This window comes from Phyllostomus hastatus, unplaced genomic scaffold (genome assembly GCF_019186645.2).
Source record: "Phyllostomus hastatus isolate PE091 unplaced genomic scaffold, TTU_PhHast_1.1 phas_scaffold_216, whole genome shotgun sequence".
Taxonomy (NCBI): domain Eukaryota; kingdom Metazoa; phylum Chordata; class Mammalia; order Chiroptera; family Phyllostomidae; genus Phyllostomus; species Phyllostomus hastatus.
Genome location: NW_025334018.1, coordinates 23,801,037 through 23,820,905, shown reverse-complemented (window position 1 = coordinate 23,820,905; position 19,869 = coordinate 23,801,037). Strand labels below are relative to the sequence as shown.

Below are 19,869 nucleotides of genomic sequence, written 5' to 3'. Positions count from 1 at the left end.
GAGTGCCTGGCTATTTTGATGAAAAACCTGATGAGAAGCTGCTGCCTCCTGGAACGCAGTAAGGACACTGACTGAGGCATCTGCCTCACTGTTACCATCCACCAGGGGGCCAGGCAGGCCTGAGTGATATCGAATATGAGTAACGAAGAGGGGGTGTTCTCGCTTGTCAAGGGGGGACTGTGGGGTCAAAAATAGGTTAAGTAGACTGGGGTCAATAGAAGTCCTAATGATGCCTGATCTGGATGCAGAATAGTGTAAACAGTGTAGCCTGAGTCACAGACTATGCTCAGAGGTTCTCGGGGCCACTGCCGCAGGGCCATGATTGCAGCGAAAAGCTCGGCCCTTTGAGTAGAGGAATGTCCTGAGGATACAAAACTTCTCCGGTCTTTGCCCTCTTGCCAGGCAATAGCAGCCTGTCCAGTTTTCCCGGATCTGTCAAGAAACACAGTTCTGGCCCCAGTTATGGGCATTGGGCTGACTTTTTCTGCTAGCCTTATTTGAAGGAATGGAGCGTTTTGAAGCAATTTATCTGAGGGCAGGTTCATTTCCAGTCCTCCTACAAAGTCAGCTGTGGCCCACTGAAGCTCTGTAGACTGAGCTGCCCATTGTTGTAAACAGACTTGAGTTAAGGGGGCGTGAATGAAGGCAGGGTCATATCCAAATAAGTGCTGTGTTCACTCTCGTCCTCTTATAATAAGATGGCACGATGCAGTTACATAGGTGGTAATAGTGCGTTGTGGTTGGTGAGACAGAAAAAGCCACTCTATCATAGCTAACTGAGGGGACAACTGTCATATAGGGCTTGTTGGAGTGCCTAAGGTTGGAAAACAGAAAAGCCAAACAGGAAACTGTGAATTAATTCTAGTTAGTTGTTGCTGCTGAATATGTTGATTTATTGTATTTAATTCTTGAAGGGCCTCAGAGGACAGTTTTCTGGGGGAATTAAGATCTGTGTCTCCTTTAAGGGCATTAAATAAATTAGCTAATTGTTGGGTAGGTATTGCAAGCCTGGGTCACACCCAGTTGATTGCTCCCAGGAGTTGTTGGAGGTGATTAAGAGTCAAATCCTTGGATCGATTAATTTGAAGGGCTTGAGGCCAAATTGTCCTATTAAAGAGGATATAGACTAAGTATTTTCAAGTTTCTGAATGCTGGATATTTTCTGGAGCAATTACTAGTCCAGCAGAAGCTACAGAATTTTTAAGAAAGGAAGAAGTTTTTGCTAAAATGTCTTGTGAAGGAGTTGCAATCAGGATGTCATCCATATAATGACAGACACTTGAACTGGGAAGCTGATCTCTTACTGGCTGATCTCTTACTGGCTTACCGCAGGAACCTACTGCGGGCAGACAGTTGGTCTGTTAGGCACTCCCCGAGGTAAAGCTCTCCATTGAAACCGCTGTAAAGGCTGAGAATTGTTAATGACTGGGAGGGAAAATGCAAAACGCTCCCGATCCTTTTCTACTAAAGGGGTTGTAAAGAAACAATCCTTTAGGTCAATAACTAAAAGTGGCCAATCCTTTGGAATGCGAGCTGGATTGGGGACTCCTGGTGACCAAGTCCAGCCCTGCGCTTCCTCGGGTGGCTGCACGGAGGTCGGAAACTGTGCCTTTCCCTGCATTTCCTGATATTGATTGTGGTTCTGAAAGCTCCTATTGGGGTTGGGGGCGCTGGAGCGGGCGCCCCCTAGGAAGTTTCCCTGAATAGTTTGTCTGTTTCTGTCAAATTTAGAGTGGCATTCCTTTGCCCAATGTCTGCCCTTGCCACAGTGCGGACAATCCTTTAGGGGAAGCTTGTAATTACCCTTTCCCCTTTCTGGTGTGGACAAACAGTCCTTGTGTAAGTGACCGGCTTTCCACAATTGTGACACCTGGGATCTCCCTTAGTTGCAGCAGCTAAGAGAGAGGCTTTATGCTTCTCTGTGCCGACATCTTGGCAAGCCTTGGTACACTCACTGGTGTCTTGGGTGGTAATTCGCAGGGGTCCTATGATGGCCCTGCAGTCCTTGTTGGCATTTTCATAAGCTAGCTGCCACAAAAGAGCTTTGGCTGCTCTGTCATTATCTATTTGCCTTTCAATAGCTTCTTGGAGGTGATCAATAAAGTCAATATATACCTCTGTAGCAGCCTGATGGGTGTTGGTGAAGGAAGAAATTTCCCTGGCCTGAGAACCAGGCACAGCTTTCATGGCTCTGAAAGCAATCTGAGGACTTTGAGTAAAAGCATGAGGGTCAAGCCTGGCTTGAGCCACAGCAGGGGCAACATCACCAGACCCAGGCAGCGTAGGGAGGGTGACAGGATTATTCATTCGTGCATTCTCGGCCATTTGGTGGCCAGCTCGCTGAGAGTACTCCGAATGCCAGACTGTGAACTGAGCAGGGGTTAAGACTGTCCTGGCCAGAGTAATCCAGTCACAAGGGGCCATTCTGTAGCTGTCAGTGATGGCTTGAAACAGCCCATTAGCAAAAGGAGACTGAAGCCCATTTTCTCTAATGCTCTCCTTTAGATCCCTGTAAAGGGAAACAGGAAGGGGTTCCTGGACATTGCTTTGACCCCTGACTCTAAAGGGGAAGGCTGAGAGGGCATCCAAATCCCCAGCCTCGGCTGCCTGCCCTAACAGGGCAACCGTCTAAATTTTCTGGCTCTTGGGGGTGAGTCACCCTGTGAGGAGGAACTCTCCCAGGGTTGACGTAAGGAGCTATGGCTGCGAAGCAGGTCCTCGGGAGGTGCCGTAGGCAGAACTTCCACAGCTGGTTCTTCCACTACATCACCTACGACTTCCCCCTCTGAACTAGACTCTTTATCCTCCTTTTTGAGCAGTCCAGGTCTCCTAGCCCATATGGGCAGGAGAGCAGTTCTGACTAGCCCCCAAATTACCAGGTTTTGAGTTCCAACAGAAACGCCAACATCCTGCAAAGTTCTTAACCTATCGCCTGCATCCTCCCAAATCTTTATGCCTGAGGTTCTCTCATCAGGAAAATCAGGGTAGTATTCCTTATGGTTTGTAAGAGCTGAATGAGATGCTGTTCCTTCGCCTTGCAACCCACTCCCCTGAAGAGCTGCTGAAATACCCAAGGATAAACTTCCTGCTCTTGAGATAAATCAGAGCCCATTCTCGCTATGGAAAGGCTCCTTTTTACTTTCAGTTGTTGTCTTTTCCGATTCTGCCGCCTGTGCTGAAACCTAACTAGTTAGCTATTGAGGGATACAATGTGCTGTTAGTCAAGACAGTAAGGGAGAGGGCTACTTTCCGAGTACCCTCACCCTTCTTAGGGGTTTCAGGTTCTCCCCCAGTGTTTAGGACTGTGAGGGGGGGCTTGCAGACCTAGGTGACCAACCTCTGTATGGTGCTTCCTGGACAAGCCAGAAGTTAGGTTAGGCAGTGTTGGAGGTCCCTGTAAGGCTCCTGCACGTCTCAGGAATTGATCCCAGACACTCTCCCAAGGTTCTGACTCACGTGGGAATACCCGATTTCTCGGGCTATCCGCTTTTCCTTATGCAGGCGGATGGAGAGAAAAGGCAAAATCGAAAGGACCACAAGAGGCAGCTTGGAAGAAACAATTTGCTGCCCTGTAACTAGTTGCTGTTTTTAAAGCTGATTAAAAGGAAAGTCTTTGCTGTTCCTCTCAAGCCTAGACCTAGTTGGGGGTTGTGCTGCAGGGACGGGCTTGTGAATGTTTTTACAAGGTGCCTCCTGTTGCGTGGACTTTGGCTTGTGGCTGGCAGTAAACCTAGTATTCTAACCCGGTCCACGTCCAGGCTAATCCTGTCACTGGTGACTTCTAGTGGCAAGCGCCCTTTCGCTTTAAACTGCTTGACCCATGACCACTAGGTTGTGGCGAATACTTGGGAGAGAGAGCAAGGCTCCTCACTTATTAAAGAAGGTACAGTTGCAAAGTGGTCACAAGAGAGGGCAACCTAGGAAGAAAACCCTTTTCCTTTGAAATCCAACACACCCTATGACCTGACCAAAAAGCACTCAGTATGTCGGCCCTTCCCTGGGCTGGTGCACACACTCCCATGTGCGCATACTCCAACCAAGTTGGGATGTTGTCCACAACCATGGCTCGTAGGCTCTGAGTCCCTGTTCCTGGACCCCAGCCAACACAGATACTGGCCCGCAGTGTCTGTGGCGTTTTGGATGAGACAAAATAAATTCACACCGACTACCGAGTCCTGTGGAGGAAAAGGGATGGCACGGCTTCTCTCAAGGGTAGAGTGCCCTAACTCTTGCCTTGACAGGTTTTTATTGAATTCAATTCGCATAGGAATACAGGGTGTATACGTAAAGCTCATTAATCATTATAAGGCAGTAGAGATCCAACAATAGATAACATACAAAGAACTCTGAGGGCCTATTCTGAGTCAGGGTCAGATAGCTAAAGGGCCATAAAACTTTGGGGAACTAATTCACTTCCTGCTTGAACCCTAATCATTTAATTGAGAGAATTCTAAACAAAGCAGGTTTCACAGGATTTTGCATATTCTTTCTTAGACTGGATCCTCCTAGGGAACCCTCCCTTTCCAGCACAGGGCTGCACCCACCACCGGCATTGTTTCAGGCTTAAGTCATGGTTTCAGGCTTAAGTCAGGCAGGGGAAGTAAGGCAGCTGGGAGATGAGGAGACTTCTCCCAGACAGAATGAGGATTCAGGCTATTTCAAGGCCGGGGGTGGCGAGAGTCCATCACACCTTTTCTGTAGCCCCCAAGTCCTTCCCTGGGGGCCCCCATGATTGTGCCTGTCTTAAGTCGTCCCTCCTTTGAGGAATCTTACCCGTCATTAGTTAACCAATCAAGCACTGGGGGCCAGGCAGGGTGAAGTAAAAGGAGCAGAGGTGGTGTCCCTGCCAGGGAGATAAGCTTTTGTCTCCTTGGTGGCTTATGGTCTGAAGGTCGTTCACTCAGCCTTAGCCTTGGGGGTGGGGGGCGGGATGGTTTACAGCTCCTGAAACCAGGCAGGGCAGTTCCAAACACGATGGTGTTTTGGTTATTTGGGTTCTCTGCCTTTGTGTTGGCGGCCCTGATATGATCTGAGCAAACACATGATGGATGAAGGAGGAGTGAGCATGACACTTCGGGGAAGGGTGGACATTTCTTTCTGTGTTGGAAGGAGCCCGGGGCAGCCCCCTGCCTGAGACCAGTGCAGACAAGCCCAGGAGGGGGATAAACAGCCAGGGGGTCTGGCAGGGAGAGGAGCAGAGAAGGAGCTGACTCCATAGCACCAAGGATCAGTCACCAGGTGGAGGTGGGGGTGGGGGGGAGGGGGACTGTAGCCAAGGGGACGCAGATGTGGAGAATAACTTGGGGCCACAGTCCTGGCCTAGGTGAACATCCCTGGGACAGAGGTTGCTGCCATCAGAGACCCACTTGTCCTGGGCACGCCCTTCGTCCTCCAGTTCAGGCATCTCCCTGCAGACTGACTCATGCAGGTTCCAGGGAGTACGCTAAGGAACCACGATTTGCTTTGCTAGTCTGGCTTCTTCGTTCTGCTGTTCAGGAGACGCTCGGCTCCAGCTGGGCAGCGAGAAGCAGAGACGTTTCTTCAGCCTGAGGGTCCTCACTCCCATCAGCTGAGCCCAGGGACACCGGGGTCTCCAGGGAAGGGTCAGGCCCTGAGTCAGGCACAAGGGACCTCCCCACTCAATTCTGTGCTGGGCAAATGGTCAAGGGAGTGGGTTCAAACGTCAAAATCCAGAAAACAGGCCTCAGAGGCCCAGAGAAGCGGGTGTGCGGGAAGGTGAAGATGTGAGACCCGTCGAGGGCATTGTAGAACGAGACCTCCCCCAGCTCACAGTCCAGGAAAACCCCCACCCTCTCAGGGGGGCTCACACTGGTCAGTGGGGTCTGTGGGTTGGTGAGAGCCTGGTAGTCACTCCCAGGATTCAGCCCCACTGTCCAGAATCCATTCTCGGGGGCCATTTTATCGCCACCTTTCCTCCTCACGTCCTCCCTGCACACCCCGACACACCACTGTGCCCTGTCCCCCACCTCCACCTCCCAGAAGTGTCTCCCTGACTTGAAGCTCTCACAGCCCAGCACACACTCATTCCCGCAAAATCTCTCGGGGTTTTCTGGCAGGTTCTGCCATGTGTCTGTCCGCTGCAGGCTCCTCTTGTCCTCAGAAACACGGAGGGTGGGGTGCGCCGTGTCTGGATCCAGAAACACATCCGCTGCAGGGGGTTCAGAGGGCGTGGGGTCAGCCATGGTGACCGGACATCAGAGCCTCAGCCTTCAAGGCCTCAGTTAGGGCAGGAGGTCAAGCCCACCCTATATGTGACCCTTAGACATGTCAAGAGAACCTCAGGGATCTTGTGTTTGGTGAGGAAGGGAAGGGTGAGGAGGGTTGGGATCTACCATTTTCCTGTTTCTGCCCCAAGATGTCCATGTCCACCTGTGCTGCATGGTCACATGGATTAAACGTCAGCCCTGGCTCTGCTCCCTGAGCTGGGGGATGTCCTTTCCTGCACAGTCTCTCTTTCTACAGACACGAGCTACGGAATATCTCAAGTTCAATATCATATCTGTGAAGTGGGGGTAAAACTCTAATCTCTGGGAGGAATAAGACAAATGGGTGGTATACTGAGCCCCAGGCTGGGCACAGAGGAAGTGCCTGGTGTGACAACAGACACCGTGTCCCTCCTGTGCTCGGGGCCAGGCTGGGGCCCCATGTGCTCTGGGGTCCACTCCCCACCTGTCCCACCCCCTCTGGCCCAGGACTCAGTCCTCCATGGACAGCACCCCTGGGCCCCTGGGCTCTGGTTACTGTTGGGTTTGGCCAACGGGAGGCGCAGGCTGAACACAAGAAGGAGAAAGGGAAGGTGGCACAGCGCTGACCCCTACATCCCCCAGGGAGATGCTGCACCACAGCACCTCCCCCAGGACCCCGCCCCCCGAGCCCCAGCTGCCTCACTGTCCTCAGCCAGCACACCAAGGCCTCCAGGTGACAGTCATCCATGTCCCTTAAACACGGCCATGAGCACTTTTGTCAGTAACAGCCAGAGTGACAGGAGCACCGAGGTCAACTCCACACTGGGGATCGTGTGGATTATAAAGGGTCACCTGTCACAGGGCCACCGGGAGGTGTGGCTGGTGCTGCCCCATTCTTTGTCCCTGTTCCTGTCAGTCATCAGTGCCCGAGTCACAGTGTGAGAAAGTGCTGTAAGGGGTGTGTTGTCAGGGAACAATCTGTGCAGGTTGTGGGGTCCTCTGTCCTCTCTGACCCTGCACCACTGGGAGTGAATCAGCCTACAGCACAGTGTGTTGTAGTCGGAGGAGTTGTCTGCATCGTTTTTAGGTCTTATCAAAGCTTGTCCTCACCGTGGTCATTACCGTCAGACAAACACCCCCTTCAAACAGGCCGTCTGTTTCCTGCGGGTGTTCTGACAACACACAGTCACCACCTCACTCGGTCCTTGTCCCAACCCTCACAGAGCAGCAGTGACTGTGGAACAGGGCAGAACTCGGGGACACGCAGGGGCAGGAGGGGAGGAGCCTGGCCACAGGTCCCCCGTCCCTCTCCCTGCAGCCCCTCCCTCCAGCCCCGCCCCTCCTGCCTCTTCCTCCCACAGAGACCTGTGGGCCCCAGGACACCTGCTGTCCCTGCTCCCTGGGCTCTGGGCAGCAGGTGGGCACACCTTTGAGACCACGACCTTAGGTCACCTCTCTCAGGGAAGACCTAGAGAGGAAAGAGGGAGCAGGGGCCCTCAGGGGTTGCCCTGGGGACACAGAGGGACCCACTCACCAGGCTGGAAGAGGGCCGTCTTCAACCCTGGAAAGAAGGAGACACAGACAAGGAAAGGTCATTCTTTCTGTCCCCCCCCACCCACTGTCCTCACTGAGCCTCTTCTCTCTCCTCTCCTCAGTCCCCTCCCACGTCCACTCCCCTCATCTGCAGCTCTGCGGGCCAGGCTGAACCCTCTCCCAGTGCTGGGCTTCCCCCCATCACGCTGGGGCTGTGGGGACATGACCAGGCTGTGCCGCGTGTGGGTGTGAGTGTCAGCAGGGTGAGGGGACACTGGGTCTGGAAGGTCCTCTCTGAGTGACCAGACAGGAGGGGGTGGTGCAGGCACAGAGAATGAGCCTCTGAGCTGGTCGGGATGGCCCCTCCCCCAGCAGGAAAGGCTGCACCTGCTTCCCCCACAGGAGCCAGGAAACCAGAGAGCCTCAGGCTCACTCACCTGCATAGGCCTGAGGCCGCTCCTCACCTGCAGTGGAGACAGACAGTCACCTGAACTGTCCTTTCTGAGTGGGTTCCGTTCTCTCCCTTGTGCCTTCCCTGTCACCTTCCTGTGTGCCCCCCACCCTCCCCACGTCCCCCTCTGCCTGGTCCCTCCCCGGCTCCCCCTCCTCTTTCCATCAGCTGCAGCTCAGGACCCCCAGGCGCCCTGCACGGGCTGTCCCAGGGTCACCACACAGCTGTCCTGTCCGTGTCTGTGCAGCAGTCACCTCCCATCCCTGCTTTAGCTTCTGAAGTTTCAGTTACCTTCTGTCAGCCAGGGTTGGGGAGCAGTGAATAAAAGTTGCAGAAACAAACAGTTCATGAGTTTTAAATTGCACATCACTCTGAGAAGCATGAGGAGGTCCCCTGCTGTCTGCTCCGACCTGCCCCCTCCGTAATCCCCCCGAGTCCAGCTCGTCCACCCTGGGGGTCCCTCCTTTTAGTCAATAAGGAGTGTCTCTGTGACAGATGGACAGTTTCAGTGTCACAGCGCTGGTGTTCAGTCACCTGTATTTTACTTAATAATGACCCCAACGTGCAAGAACAGTGATGCTGTGATGCTGGTGTGCCAACGAGAAGCCTTTCTTTACGTGAAAAGGAAAAACCTTGTGTGTTCAGGGTGTGGTACCATCCCTGGTCAGACGTCCCTGGGGGACTTGGACCTTCATTCCTTCGGATAAGGAGTGACCACCGTACTCTAGCACCTGGGTGTACTGCGCGGTGCCTCTCCCTGTGCACACGTGTGTACCCGTGTGCTGGGATCCATCCACCCCAATCTGTATTATTTCCTGCCTTCTTCGGGAACAATAGGGTGACTGAGAGAAGAAATTTCAGACACTATTTTTTCAGCAGTGACCATAAATCTGTGACAACTGACCATGGCCATTCTGCGTTTCAAGAGGCACTTTTCTCTCCTGCTTTTCTTCTCCGTGGGCTACAGATTTTGTAAGTCAAGTAGGGAGGGAAGGACTCACATACTGAGTCAAGTCCCTGCTCCCTCTTTTTGGGGGGTTCCCCAGGTGTCCCTCACATGCGCCCCCTGGTGGAGAGACTGCAGCCCCTTCCCCACTCAGACAGACCACTGCCTGGTCCCCACACCAGCGTCCTAGTCCTTCCCCTGGGCGGTTAGGGGGGAGGGAGGGGGCTGGAATATCGGAGCACAGAGGCTGAGATGCGGGTCCAGGTACTCACGTGGTAGGTACGGGATCTTTCTCCACCCTGCAGGGGACAACGTGAGGGGTCAGTGACGTGTGTCACCAGGGTCCCAAGGACACGTGCGGCAGGGATCGGGACTTACTGAGTTCCTGCTGTAACTTCTCTGGAAATAAGCAGAAAAGGGAAGTCTGTCAAGGGGATCCCAGGCAGTGGTGGGTGCGGGCTGGGGAAGGGAGGTCGTGTCCTCCTGTTGTGGGGCCTCACCTTTGGCGCTTCTCTCCCGCTGCTCCTTGGCCTGAGCTGCTTCTTTCTCCGCCTGAGCTGCTTCTTTGTCTGCTCGCTCCCTCTCCTTCCCCTTGGACAGGGCCTCTATTCTCTTCTGCTGTCGCCACAGGAAGTAGCCCGCCCCCACCAGGAGCCCCAGCAGAGCCGGCAGGGTCATGCCCGGGGCCATCACCCAGGGCTGCGCGTTGCCGAAGAAGGGGCCTGCGAAGGGTGAGCCTCAGCTGATCCCAGAGTTGGGTACAAAGTGTCTGGGGGCTGAAAACAATCGTTCTCTCCCCAAAGTGCCCTGAACTTTCAGTGGCACATAACACTGTTGCCCCTCATAATGGAATATTTTAAATATAAAAAACGTACACAAAGTCACTGAAATCTCTCAACTCCTCCCCCCTCTGCCATTTATTTTCTTCTTCTCAGTCAGTTTAATCTGGGGATTAAGAACGTGAACTTTGGGGCTGGAGGGTCTGGGCTCCAATTCTGGGTCTTCCACCTGACTAGCTCTGTGACCTTGAACTAATGACTTAACCATCTGTTCCTGGTGTCCTGATGGGTAAGAGATGGACACTCTCCCAGAGTGAGTGCCATGCAAGTTTTATTAAATTGTGAAAACATAAATGTATTTTTATTTTATCTTGTTTACAGTGAAAACAGCACTGTATATTGGCTGGTCTTAAGGTTGTTCTGTCCACTCCCCCGGATCTGGGGCGACCTTCCCGCCTCAGCACAGGGGGCAGGTCTGTGTCTGCTCTCACAGGGCAGCGCCCCCTGCACCCACGGCCCATTGGGGGCACTTGCACCGTCTCTGACTCTTGGTTACTATAGTTAATGGTGCAGGAAATAACCTTTTATATGAGGCATTATACAGAAATGTGAGCTAGTGGGGTCTTGCATAAGTGAATGAGCACTCTGGATGAGGTGGCTCTGGTGTCCCCAGTGGAAGTTGTGCTTATTGACACCAAAACTACACCAAACAGTAGCCACAAACCTCTAAGAGTCACTGTCTCCCCACAATTCCACCATCAGAATGTGTCACCATCACCTCCGTTTTCCTTTGTTGCCAATCTCACAGGTGACATCTCCCCTAGTCAGTGAGATTGGACACCTTTTTGTGAGTTAATTTCTTTTCTGTGAATGGACAATTCCTGTTCTTTACTCACTTTTTCTACTTGGTTGTTTTATATCTTAAGGAGATCAGCCCTTTTTCTAACATTTGCATTGTACATACTTTTTCCCCTTTTCTCATGTCTTTGCTGATCTTGACCATTTGTCCCTAGTTCCCATCCCCTGGCACCGTGTGTGGCCTCAGGAAGTGCTCAGAAGGTGTCTGTGACATGAACAGCTTCATGGGGAAGGAGCAGCAGGTCCCTGCTCTGTCCCTTCTGTTCCCTGCACAGACCCAGGTCAGCAGCAGACAACCACACCTTCCCCAGGGGCCACACAGGAGCCCAGGGCAGTGGGCAGGGCACTCACCTGGGATGGAAACCCTGGCTGACCTTTCCTGGCCCAGCAGGGGGTTTCTGATGACACAGGAGACGCCCTCCCCAGAGCCACCTTCCAGGATCACAGAGGCTGAGGCTGCATAAAAGCCCTGGGGGTCTGCAGCCTCTGTGGCCACCTCAGCAGACAAGCTGTGTCCGCTGGTGTCTCTCCACTGGATCTGGGGCTGCGGGTACCAGCCGGCAGACGTGCAGTTCACACGGATCCCTCCAGCCTCGTAGCCCTTCATTTCAACGTGGGGGTCAGAGCCCAGTGCTGGGGAGGGACAGTGAGCCTGAATCCTGGGGAGCCCTCTGCACTGGTGAGGGTCTCCACAGCAGGGAGGGGCACACCCACCCTGGATGAGCCCAGCAGGGATTCACAGGAGCTGCTCCCAGAGTGTGCTGTGCAGGAGAGACTGACCCACGGTGTGACCACTGCCTGACCATCGCTGGACCCTCATGCTGGATCCAGGGGGATCTGGGTCAGAGCAGACATTGCTTCCCCTGAATGTCCTTAGATACTGCTGGACTCTCCCCCTCCCCCATGGCCCAGACATGCTGGTGCCTGGAACAGCCCCTCACCCCACCCTGGACAACCAGGTAAATTCCCTGTTAGTTGAAGCAGGTCCCACCCCAGAGCCCCTATTCTTCCCGCCTGTCCTGTGTGAGCCTCAGCCCTGCCGTGTGGAGGGAGGATCGGCTCTTTGTCTTGCTGCCGCCCTAGCTGTGTGTTATGTGTATGTCCCCTCAGGAAACTCCTGCTGTGATTAATGCTGGAGTGTCAGCTTCTTCCTCTAGTGTCTTGACCAAGGACGTTTCTATCACGTGTCTCTGGGGAGGGGAAAGCTTCTCCACAGAGGAGCGCTGACCCAGGCAGGAACTGTGGGGTTTTACTACTGACACTGAACCCCTAAACACAAGGGGAGCAGGGGGGAGCCCCTTACAGACCTGAGAGGACAGAGTCCTGTGGGGAGGACTCTCTTCAAAGGACCTGTGATCTACAGGGAGGGACAGTGTCGGGCTCAGGAGGCGCCACAGGGACAAAGTCCGGACCCCCACTCGCCCACACTTCCTGCCACAGCCAAGTGCCGGCCCCCAGCATCACCCTCTGAGGAAGGCAGGCCCCTCTGCTCTGAGTCCCCGATCTCTCTGCTGCCCCCTGCAGGCCGTGCTCCGCACAGCAGCCGGGCCGTCCTGACCCCTCCCCTCCCTGCTGCTCAGTCCCCCCCAGGGGCCCCCATTCCATCCACAGCAGAAGCGGAGTCCTTTGCATTTCGTACTGTAAATATCTGCATGTTTTCAATTAAAATTTTTTTCTAAGTTGGAATACATTTCCACATATTTTGTGAATATTATTTTTTAAATTTCTGATTATGAACGATTTTAAAATGAAAAAGAAATAATAAAAATAAAATAATTCATAATGGTAATCTTATACTTTGTTTTATGAAAATATTAATATTTTAATATTTCCGGTTCAATCTTGGGAAATATCAGTTGAGAAACATGAATTGGTTGCCTCTCAGAGGCTGCCCAACCCACAGTTGGACCCTGAGATCTAGGTTTCTGCCTGACCAGGAACTGAACCCCCAGCCTTTTGGTGTGTGGGACGATGCTCCAGCCAACTAAGACGCACTGGCCAGGGTTTTACAATAAATCTTTAAGACACACATCGGGTAACCCAGTTATTCTTTTACCATTATTTCTGCAAATGATGACCTGCTCACTTATATGTGACTCAGATAAACAGCCAGTTTGCTGAAGAATTCCAGACACTGACTTCAGAAGGAGCTCAGTCCACCCTCAGACATTCAGCTCTGGGAGGTTTGCTGTTCTGAACAGGAACCTGAACAGACTGTGTTGTTTGCACCTTGTCCCCTCGACACAGAACTCTCAACACCCTCCTTTCCGTGTCTTTGCTGTGTATTTTTTCTTCCTTCTCTCTCCTTACAGAAACCCCTTCCTGTGTGCGATTGTTCAGATGGTCTTTGAGCTGAGACCCCATCATCTCCAATACCTGGCCCTTGAATGGACCTACTTTCCTCCCACCAGTCCTGGTCTCTCTGTTATTTGCTTATGAGCAGCAGGCAGGTGAACCTGGGTTTGGTGTAAATGTCTCTTCTGGAATCTCCTAGAACACGTTCCCATAGACAAGCAGGAGAGACTGTGAGGGGCCTTGCCCCTCTCTGACCACAGGAAGCTCCCAGGGACAGGCAGGCGTCCAGCTCCCTGGTTCCCGTTGTCTCCCTCCCACAGGTGTCCCAGTGCAGACCTTACCTGCCCTGGCTCCACGCTCCCCCTGTGCCCTCACCTGCAGGCTCACAGCACCACACTCCTTCTCTGGGTGAGGGACACCCTGCAGGCTCCCCCAGCTCCTCAGCCTTTTTCCCAAGGGGCTCTGGGGTCCTCGCTTTCACCAACTGCCCCCAATTAACCTTGACACTCCCAGATGGAAATCACAGAGCAAAGGTACTCCAGGGCTCTTTATTATAGGTGAGCCTCTGATATGGATGAGAGGGTGGGGAAGAAGAAAGGGTGCTCAGCAAGGGAAACAGGGCAAAGTCTCTCTTTGAAAACACTTGTTCTCTGACTGGCTCTGAGCTTTGTGTCTCATCAGTTTCTGGGCAGAAACCAGCGGGCAAGGTTGGCATGAACAGGGACCCCGAGTTGCATGGAGCAGTGCAGACCAGCTCCAGCCCTGACTCCCACACTCTGGGTCTCTCTGTGTGGTCACCTGCGTGAATCAGTCCTGGGTGTGGGTGGGTGTGAGCAGTATCTCACTGTACACACCTGCTTCATGTCACTTGTGTCACAGTGTGTTCAGCAGAGGAACCAGGACAGAGCAGCAGAGGGCAGTGTGTGAGCAGAGGAGGGTGCAGGAGTTACAGGGTCACTGTGGTCGTTTGGCTAACGTCTTTGACAGCAGAGCCCAGTGCAGGTGTGACAGAGAGAGGGCAGGCCCCCCACCTGTCCTGGCCCCTGTGACACTCAGGTCTCAGATCCACTCCCAGGCAGCACCGTGTTCAGGTTCCCACGGGCGGTGCTGTCAGGGGCCGATGGGCAGGTTCCAGGTTTTCCCAGAGAAGGTTCATGGGGGCGTTGCTGAGGTCCATCCACCCTCTACCCCTCATCTGAGCTGCACCTGGGTTTCCAGGTGTGCTCACTTCTCTCTGCTGCAGGGTCTGTGTTCTCTGAGGTTGGATGGGAGAGGGTGTAAGTGCATCTGTCAGGGACTTGGGGACCAGCAGGGTCTGCCTGTGGCCTGGGGCCTCCAGAGACACTGTGTTTAGGTCTCAAGGCCGTGAGTTGAGCCCCCCAGGGCAGAGTGTGACTGTGGCTGATGGACTGTGATGCATTCCCATCGTGTGAATGTGGGTTCTGGGGTGGAGGTGGCTGCTCCCTTTGTGCCACATCTGTTCCCTGCTGCTCCTCAGTGAACAAACCTGAGTTTTGGGGAGACAGATACCGTACTGTGCCCTTATTGTTGGGAGAGGATGAGGGACTGAGTTTGAGCTGATAGTTTGCAGGTGGATGTTATGTGTTGTGCTTCTCTAGAGAGTTCCATGCTCCTCCCACTCCTTCCTTCCTCTTGGGTGGACACCGTCTCTGGACCTGGAGCTCAGCAGCCATCTTGTCACCAAGAGGCCACCTGGGGATGGACGCCACACACTGAGAGGGCAGAGAATGGAGACAGGTGGAGGCTGGGGCGTGGATGCCTCTCTGAGCTCTCAGACCAGCTCTGGACCGCCGCCCTCTGGGGTCATCTCACGTGAGAGGAACGTGGACCCGTGTTTAGTTGAAGCCCCGGGCACCTCTGGTCTCTGTTACCAGCAGCAGAACCCGGTTCTTCCCGCCCCACCCCCTCTGCCAGCAGTTTGTCAGGAAAATTACAAACACACAGAGCACAGAGCACAGAGCACAGATTACAGAGCACAGTTGAGGGAATGTTTCAATGAACGTAAATATATATATATACCTACTGCTCATTTTTATTATTTTTTCTTTTAAAAATTTTTCTATGATTTGAAATTGAATTTATTGGGGTGCTATGTCTTTGCCAAGCCATGCAGGTTTGAACTGTACAACCCAATAAAACATCTGCACACATGGCATCATGTGCCCGTCACCCCCAGCAAAGTCTCTTTCTGTCCCCAGTTTCCCTCCTTTTCCCACCTCTGCCCACCCCACACCCCTTTCCTCTGCTGTCACCTCAGTGTTTCTGTGTCTGTGGGTTAACTATATGAGGGTGACCACCCCCCAAATACCTGGAAGCATCCTCTGGAGGGCAGGCCAGTTGTTATCCAGGTTTCCCCCACCCACCAGGTGAGTGCTCTAGGAACCCCTCTGGGTCGGTGCACCAGCTGGTGTTTTTCTGAGAGGCTGCATTCGGCTTCAGTGAATTTTTTAAAGACTCATTGCGTTTGCCCGTTTCATGATGGATGGTGTGAGCGCAGCTGTTCACAGAGTGTGTGCTGAGTGTTCAGCAGTGTGTGACAAAAAATGGCATGACCTCTGCGTTCCCCCTCCCAATTCACCCCATCTCACCCCAAGGGACTGTTTTTTGGTTTCCCTGGATGAAAAAAGTCCTCAAGTAGAAACATTCTCCTGATGTGGAAGAGGTGAAATAGAAAATGACAGAAGCACGAAGGGCATCAAAATCAACTTCAAAACCTGTTCGGAGCAGTGGAAACAAATGTCTCCATAGGTGTGTGACGTCAGAAGCTTTGAAGGTGACTGACCTTAAAGAAGTGAGAATAAACACACAGTTTGGTAGAAATACATGCCCGGTTTTTGGGGTCCCCCACACATGTGTTTTCTGGCTCATGCCTTCACCTTCAGCCCCCCACCCCTCCTTTCTGACAGCTGTCAGTCTGTCCTGTGCATCCAGGCCTCTGCACAAACACTGTTGAGGGTCCACAGTGCACGTTTACAACACACGCTTACTTCATAATCATCCATCCTTCTGCTGATGCCTTATGCTTACTCATCTGGAGCCTTTTAGAGTAAGCTGGGAGCATCAGCACACCTTCCCCTGGGAACTTGCACACACCTGTCACGGAGAACTCAGTCCTGAAATGCGTGAGGCACCGAAGCTGTGTTTAAAACGTGGATGTAGGAGTCATTTTCAGTCAGAATTTCAAAACACTCAGTGGACATCCCTCGCTTCTAAATGTCTAGTCTCCCTCCTTTTATGGACGGTTTGACCCAGGTCCCTGGCTCCTCCTGCTAGGACCAAGGCCACCTCCAATGTTCTGTCAGCAGGACACTCCCCACATCCTGACACAGGACAAGCGCCCACTCAGGCCCCTTCCCTTGGTCCCCTGGCATCTCATGACAGAGGTTCTGGCTTCTCCGCTGGTGCCACAGCAGGGGACTGTCGTTCCTGGGGACCTGTAGGATGCGGGCCTCCATGAATCCCCTCAAGATGGCAGTGTGAACCCTGAGAAAAAAAGACAGCCACCAGCAAGGGGTCTTGGTGAGTAACGGGGCTCACACATCGAACAACAGAGCCTGGCGGCCATTTCTGCACAGGGGTCCCTCCCACAAACTGGACGTCACAGAGAGGCCTGCACTGGGCTTCCGGCCCCCGCACTGACCCTTCCCGCACGTGATTCTTCCCGCTGAGCCCGCCCTTCTGCAGAAATCTCCCAGAATCCCACTTCAAGCAAAAGGACTCAGGCTTCAGCCTTCCAGGCACAGGTGTGTAGCTCGGGCCAATCAGAGCAGCTCAAACAAGAATGTGACTTTTGGACCAATCAAACAGTAAGAATTTGGAGCCCTCATTTGCATGAGGGTGGGCCAATCAGGACTAGAGTCTAGGGACAGGGACTCCTGGACTTGTAAGGCCCCTCCCCTCTGTGTCAGAGACGCAGTTTCTCTTCCCACCTGGGACTGAACCTGGAGCAGAGGGGGCACGTTTCTCCCAGGGCAGAGCAGCGGCGCAGAGCTGACTGGGGGCAGCTGTCCAGTCACTCAGTGGTCTGGTCCCTGGGCCTCTTGTCCCCAGGACAGTCCCACAGTCCCGTTCTCATGTCATTAGTCGGTCCCGGTGGAGCATATCTGCACGGAGCAGATCCCTTCCCTGCCCCCCAGTCTGGGGGTCACTGTTGCTGTGGAATCGGCCGGGACCGTGGGCGCCGGCAGGCAGCTGCGGAAAGGCCCTGCGGTGGGCTCAGAGGGTAAATGCAGTGGGAGCCGGGGACCTGCAGCGCAGAGCACTGGGGCTGCACGAGAACTCTCCCTGCCCGTGGTCGGGCCGGGGCGACAGGCGCGTCCCTCCCAGCCAACCCCACGGAGGACAGGGAGTGACTTTCCTGCCCAGGTCAGGCTGCAGCCACAGAGTAGGGGCAGCCCCTTCTCTGAGCGCCCCCTGCTTTCTGACCCACAGACTCATCCACCGAAAGCTTTGCTGCTAGAAATCCTATCAGTAAGAGGGACACATGCCAGTCTTGTCTGGAGCATCCCGGTTTCTCTGACACAGAGAAGCCGCCTCGTTCCCAGCCTGGATGGGAGCTTCTGGGCAGATGGTTTCTCACCTCTTCAGAGTTTCCCGGGATCCGGGGTCCCAGGCGCAGTTCTCACCCAGACCTGTGGGTGGCGCTGGGAGGGGAATGGGTGTGAAATGGGCCAACATACTCAGAAAGGTCCATTTTCACTAGAGAAAACTGTGCTGTAGGTAAGGTCCCCTGCTCTGCACGTGTGTGTGTGTGTGTGTGTGTGTGTGTGTGTGTGTGTGTGTGTGTGAGGGTGTTGTCAGACCACAGGGAGGGGCTGCCCAGCAACGCTGGTCTCCACTGCGGCGAGGACAACGTCCTACTGAGTCAGGGCACCGGGAAGGCCGGTCCGGGCCCGGAAACAGAGAAGCAGGTGCCTGCGGATCCGACCCGACATGAGGAGGAGGAGCAGAGCGGGGGGCGGGGGGGGACCGCCAGGGCCACTGTCCAGGCAGGGGGGCTGGGGATGAAGACTCCTTCTGGAAGGGAAGACTGGAAAAGTCCCAGTCAGTGAGACCAGGGAGACCCAGGCGAGAGCACCCCTGGGTGCACCTCTGAGGAGCTCACTCAGGTCCCTGCTCTGCCCTCTTCCCTCCCAGGAGCCACAGCGGGGGCCACGGCCGGGGGCTGGTGCAGACAACTCACACACGTGACCCACAGAGCAGGGGCCGCCCCTGTGGCCCACACAACACGCCCACGCTGACGTCTGCTGGGCGCACTGGAATCACCCTGTTGTCAGGGAAACAGACAGACGCCCAGGACAACCCTCCCACCAGCTCAGCCACTCACCTGCCCCCCCCCACACACACACAGGAGCAGCTGCCTCACCAGGACACCCCGCCCCCAGACAGTCAGGCCCTTTCTGCCTCTGCACCCCTTCCTGTCACCCCAAATCCCTCACGGGGGGGCTCCCCCCCTGGTGAGGCCCTGCAGCCCCCAGTCCATGGACGGTTTTCCCTCAAACAGAAGCCGTCAGCTGGTCACCAAGTAGTTCTAGTCGTGTCACCTGTCAGGGCTGAGGAGACAGAGGAGCAGCAGCACCTGCAGTCCCCGTGGGAAGGACCAGATGACTGAAAACCCACAACCGTCACCGTCCCAGCTGAGCCGCCCTCACTGGGGCCTGGTCACTGCAACGCCCTCCTTCCAGCCTCTGCCCCAGTCCCTGCCCTGGCTCCTGTCTCACCGAGACTCCACCACAGGCCCCCCTGGGACCTGCTTCGCCCCCCTCTGGTCTGGGCCCCTTCCAAGTCCGCACCCCCCTCCTCCCCTCCTCCCTGCACTCAGTCCCTCCACCCACACCTGCCTCCCAGGTTCCTCGAAACTGCCAGACGTGCTGCTGCCTCAGGCCCCGGGCACCTGCCCCTCCTGCTCCCTGGTGCTCACCCCCACGTGCCCTGTTGTCCCTCCTCACAGGAGCCTCCCTCACCTTTCCAGTTCCATCACCGTTCCCCTGCTTTGAGCCCCCCATATATCCTTTCCCAATTAATTTTTCTGTAGCATGTCTAACCCACTAATATATTAGTTTAATTGTTTTACTCCTGGCTTTAGTTGTTTTATAGATTACTCTCTGCTTTCTAGAAGGGGAACCCCTTGAGGGAAAGGATCCTTATGCATTTTCTTTACAGATTTGTGCTGTTTCTAGAACAGTGCCTAGAACATATGTGACCCTTGCTAAGTGTTTGTTGAGTGACTTTATGAGTGTCTGTAGACACTGACTGTCCCAGTTCCGTCCTTGGAAAACCCCACGGGCAGGAGGGGAGGCCTCAGCATCAGCACCACCAGGTGCAGACACCCCCTGCCCCCACCACTCTCCACGGCATGTGATTGTCCTGAACACACAACCGTAGCTGCAGCATCAGAGCCACAACAGGGAAAAATGAGCAGATTTACCTCAGAGACGAGGCTCCTCCTCCTGGGATAGGGAGACTCTGTGATGCCCCCCTGTGAGGAGGGGAGAGGCCTCAGCTCAGCTGCAGCCTGAGCTCCTCAGGGCCCAGGACCCTCCCAGTGCCCCGCCCCTCCCCCAGCCCCAATCAGGCTCCCAACTGTCTGCTGAGGGTCCTATGTCCACGGGCCGGGCCCCCAGAGGGTAGGGAGCTGACCTGGAAGGAAGACCCCAGAGCCCCTCTCCTGGCCCAGCAGGTGTTGTTGACGGAGCAGGGCTTGTCCTCACAGAGCTGTCCCTGATGGTCACGGCCATGGTGACCCTGCAGAGGCCGTCTGTGTCCTCGGTGTGAGCCTCC

General features: G+C 54.4%; 1 pseudogene; it reads right to left on the bottom strand.

Annotated features, from left to right (window-relative positions):
• Positions 1-5,258: 5,258 nt before the first annotated feature.
• On the bottom strand, positions 5,259-19,066 carry LOC123833501 (annotated as a pseudogene).
• Positions 19,067-19,869: the final 803 nt, after the last annotated feature.